Source organism: Dreissena polymorpha, chromosome 5 (genome assembly GCF_020536995.1).
Source record: "Dreissena polymorpha isolate Duluth1 chromosome 5, UMN_Dpol_1.0, whole genome shotgun sequence".
Taxonomy (NCBI): domain Eukaryota; kingdom Metazoa; phylum Mollusca; class Bivalvia; order Myida; family Dreissenidae; genus Dreissena; species Dreissena polymorpha.
Genome location: NC_068359.1, coordinates 108,891,854 through 108,897,282, shown reverse-complemented (window position 1 = coordinate 108,897,282; position 5,429 = coordinate 108,891,854).

The following is a 5,429-nucleotide window of genomic DNA, read 5'->3' as shown; positions in this document are numbered from 1 at the left end:
TGGAATGTTTGAGAATTCTCGAGTGTTCTGTAAATTTCTTTGTATTTGTAAATATGAATTTGGATGCAGAACAAAATTACAATATTTTCAAAAATCTTAAATAAATATGCGAAGAAAGAAGACAAAATCTTAAACCTTTAATTCACAAACTTATAAGACGTAATTCCGAACTGTAAGAACGGAAGACGTTTGAATGATTGCTAAAGCAAATCCAGTATTTTTGTCCACGTATCTTTTTTCGTTTCGACCGACTTCGTTCATTTAACAATATTTATTGTTATTTATCTTCAAAGCCAAAATTATGCCAACGGTTCCATTAAAACATTCGCTGGCATATTTCAAGAACACAAGCCATTACAGGCTTCAAAATCAATGATTTTTCTAGGCGATAATCACTACTGGCATTGCAATTTTTACTGGTGTTAACTGTTAAACATAATACTCGTTCGATTTCCCTTCATTTGCAGGAGATTTTGTGGAATCGCGAAGAAATCAGTATAAGTTGGAAAAAGTGGGCAGTTATGTGATTACTACCAAACACAATTCTTTTCACGAAATACTATAGAATAATAAGAATCTTAACGACAACCTTGTTATATTGCAACATATCAAATATGGAATATTTGATGAATAAATTCATTTTCATCGAATGACTAATATTAACTTCCTGTAAATAATCATGAATAGCGGCAGTAACATAGAGGAACATGATCGATTATAATGTGCTTTTTATTGTGTATGGCCTTAAACCGGGCCATCCTGATCAATGGGTATACAGGGCGCTCATGTGCAGGCCTAGCCAGATGATTTAAATGGTAATTGGTAGGGCAATCATTTCTGCGGTCCTATCCCCCTACTTTTGACCCAGCATGCCCAAAAAATGTGTAAACAGATTAATCGACAATAGTGATATAACTATATCTCGTCTGACCGAACGTTCAGTGTCGATTTTTACAAGAGTAAAACTATCGAAATACCCCAGCTACCGAACATAATCCGCATTAGTACAATAAAAAAAATTACGAGTTTATCAACTTACACGACAGATTTGTCCTTTTGTTTGCGTTATAACGTCGAAATCGTTGTAAATCGGGAACTGTTTTTCGGCAATTTTGAGTCCAGCTCCATGTCGATCAGAAGGTAAATACGGATTTCGGTTTCAGGTATTGGGTACCTCTGAGGTGCGGAACCAATAGCTGGATAAAAAGCGTAAGGTGAAGGACGGATCATCGTACACGATTAAAATAAACATTCAAAAATAACGATTATATTAGTGTTTGGTGTGGACAAAATGACAAATACGTGTTGTTAGTTGATAAACTCCTATTTGTTTATTGTACTAATGCGGATTATGTTCGGTAACTGGGGTATTTCGATACTTTTACTCTTGTAAAAACCGGCACTGAACGTTCGGTCAGACGAGAGCCGACCTTGCATTTCTACGAGTTGATAATTGTTTTATTGTAGTTTATGTTGGCAAGTAGCCATTCGTGGTCATTGTTTTGTCACGAGGCAACCTTTCCCAACAAAATGGTACATAGTTTATGAAAATCGACCGCCATTTAGGCACTAATGGCTTAAAAATGTTGACGTAGGTGATTTTCCTGTGCCAAGAGATACTTATCTTGTATATACATATTATATTAGAAATTTGTTTTTGGTCATAATGATGAACACTGTTGTTTTATGACATATTGGTAGTGTTAAAGTTACTTGGCCACGCGCCCAACACCTGTGCACCAGAAGAATCATTGTTTACATTTACAATGGTTCCCGGCCCGTAAGCGAGGCATTGGTTCCTGGCAAAGACGAAACATAATTTTGTCGCTCCCACCGCGTGTAGATTTCATGCAGACTTTCCAACTGTTCAAATGTCAACTTGTAACATTGCAAGATGTAAAGATACGCGATGACTAATCTAGAAGTGTTGCCATGCTCACAGTGGAAATCGGCAGTTTGTTAAAGTTACTGTTGCAAATGTGTATAATTTAGCATTAACCTTTGTAAAGAAGCGTTAGAGTTGTGACAAAGTTTTTGTGCGTTGTGTATGCGATTTAAAAATAAAAGTTAGTGTATATTTTATATATTGAACATTTAATTTTTTATTCATTGAACACTTAATTGGACAATGCACACGATGAACATTTTAGATGTCTCCACCTTAAAAATTAACATTGTTGAAAATATTGAAACATTAAATATCAAACATTGTTTATTTGTACGGATATTATTTATGTATAATCTATAATTGCAACATGGAACATATGAGCTGAAAACTCAACACGTGCAACATTTCTGGTGATAAATAATATTAGCGGTCTTTCCCTTCCATAGAGTTATACCATCAGTATTGAGATTTACGATTATTTGCTATATATATATATATATATAACATTAAGGATATACATATCCTTATCAGAATATTCTTCGTTCGTATGGCTTTGCCATTTTGTCATTTAACAAGCTTTTTGCAATGTTTAAATTTTGTGTGCGTTTAAATGGTTTGCGTGTAATAAAGAATCTTAAAAATATCGATTATGTCTGCTCCCAGCATCCACAAGCATATGTTAGCAAACATATTTTGTTACACGGGTCTTGAAGTGTTCGAAATAATTTTGTGCATCATGTTTCGCCATTTACTTTTTAATTCCATGATTCGTGATATATATTTCATATTTGTTTCATTCACATTAATCATTAACGAGTAGGTCGCTCATGTTTTGTTTCTTAACACATGCTAGGAGGCGTAAATGATATGTTTAAACAATACAAGGCATTCAGTAGATTCGTTTAGTCTGTCATTGATATTCTTTTATACATATGCTGGAACGTTTAAAGAACACTAGCCGTAATAGTGGTTATAATTGCGAATTATTTCCAGAACATCATCAGTAATTGGATTGCCATTTTCAACTGACTGGAAATCGGCGTGAAACATAATTGTATGTCGAGATTATGTCAACTCAGTATACCATTTCAGATCGCAATCATTTGTTTTTGTTCTTCGAACCAAACTTTATTCTGTTTGCGCAACAAACGTCACAAAGCACACGTTTTTGTCCAGTTTTAATTTTCATTCACAGTTCAAATCGATCAGTAGATCCTAGAAAGAGTGAAGAACAGCTATGCTAAAAAGAAGTCATATCTGCGATGTGGCACTGTCTTATTATTTTTTAACAGAACGCATCGAAACATTGTGTTGTTCTTCTTACTTTCTTGCACTTAGAACAATTTCACGTCGTTATGGTTCATTGTGACAATTAAGCAACATGTTTTGTGTAATTTATGCCCAAAAATGGCCACAGGGCTAAGTGCGGATGTCATTTAGCATAATAATGTAGAAGACACAAATATATGGAGGAATTGAGATTGCTTGAAAAATCTTTTCATTGAATGACATATATAATGTTTTATACTGATAAAATAAAGCTAAGTTAATATAAAATATATTTTAGTACATAACATTTTTATGACATGTTTAACAAGTGGTTATTATACTTATGATTTTTTTTCGGTGAGCTTAAAAGAGCTTTCACTTTATAGTAAAATTTTATTTCGTCATTGTGATCATATTTGGTAAAATTATATGTACTATAGAGACTAAATAATATCTGAATACTACATCTAAGTTTATTACATTGAACTGCATGTTTATTCAAAAGTGGATATGTGGCGTGATCGAAACTGCGTTGTTTGTATAGTTCAAAGCGTTGAGTATGTGTTGGGTTTGGTCAATGAATGTCCACTATTTGATTAGTGGATCTCCGAGGTTTTTGTTCTGTCACATTGGTAACCCTTTAAATATCGGAATCAGAATTTAATAACAACATTTACTTACGACATGTGTTCGTTGTTCAATATTAATGATTCAAACTATACGATAACGATGAACAATTCTTAAATCGAGAAAATTTTGCAAGAACTTTAGATGATGTGGTTGATTAACCGTCGATGTAATAATTCCAATGTATTGTTTGGCACTAAATGTCACACTTATGCCCAGTAATTGCATTCCGTATTAAAGGAATATAAAGGAATCCCTTCCAAAAAATTATACAGCGGCAATGAGTTGATTGACATCCAATCGATATTCTAATTTTCACAACCTATGTGAAGGTTTGTAAACTGTTTTCAGATAGCACAGAACTATCACTTACCGTAATTACTCTATGTTTTCGGACACTCTAAGTTCTCGGACACCCCCTTTTTAAGCAAAAATAATTATTTTTCGTGACTCTTAATTTTTGGACACACGAGTTTTCGTCCATAATTAATGTCTCTAAGTTTTCGGACAGTATATTTTACAGCGCTATTTTACCAAATTTCGGTCCTGTTTTCGATATCTTATGACACTTCGATCATGGGGTTTTGCAACCAGATTAACATCATAAAACATGGCAGGTGCATGCCTGAGGGCAACGGACCATAACATATGCGTTATTGGGTAAATTAACCTTGTAAACCGGTATTAAACAATGGTTCGCCCGATAGCATAAGCGTTATGACAATTACCAGGGGTAGTGCCAATTAACATCTACCGCAATGGTACTACCCCATCTCAGTAAAATAACTGTGACAAATACTAAACGCTTCGAAGTGTGATGCACCCTATTGCAAGTTTTACGAACAATGGAAGGTGTTACACAACAAATATCGGAAATGAACAAACAAAGAATTCATCGTTTGCTTTTGTATTGCGTTAATTACAGGTTCATACTAGCGTGTATCGGTACATCACATGCTCATCTTTGAACTCGTTGGTCAAAGTACAACCTTGTAGTAACTTTATGTCACATAAATGAAGCATTTAACATAATTTAAAATGCAGTGCAAACATATATAACTGTAATTTATACTTTGCGGCATGGTATTTTACAAGCGCGTGCTATTACCGGTAGTCGTTGATACAATTGACGCTATTTTCGGACACTTCAATTTTCGACTCTAACTTTTCGGACACCTGTATTTTGTGAATATTTTTCGTATCTATGTTTTCGGACACGAAAAGAAATAATTATGTTTACGTGTCCGAAAACATAGAGTAATTACGGTAATCATACTTGTCTCCAACAGATGATACGGAGTCTTAATATCTCTAACAAATTAAAAACAAAACCAGTCTGCGCTTACGATACGTGTTTCTGTTGAGGCAACGAGTCATGGGCAACACGTAGTTCCCATAAAAACAATGTATGTTAAATGTAAATAAACTGAATAATTATCTTTCCAATAAATCGTAAACACAACCTGGCTAGATATAATCCCAATTTCTCATTACAGTTTTATAAGTGGATGTAGTTAAATTGATAATAACACATATTTTTTGCTAATTAATAACATACGATAGTGCCCTGTGCTATTCGACGTCCAAGAATAATCTCCATACTCAATTATTATTACGTTGTGAAAACGTTTACTGTAACAATGCC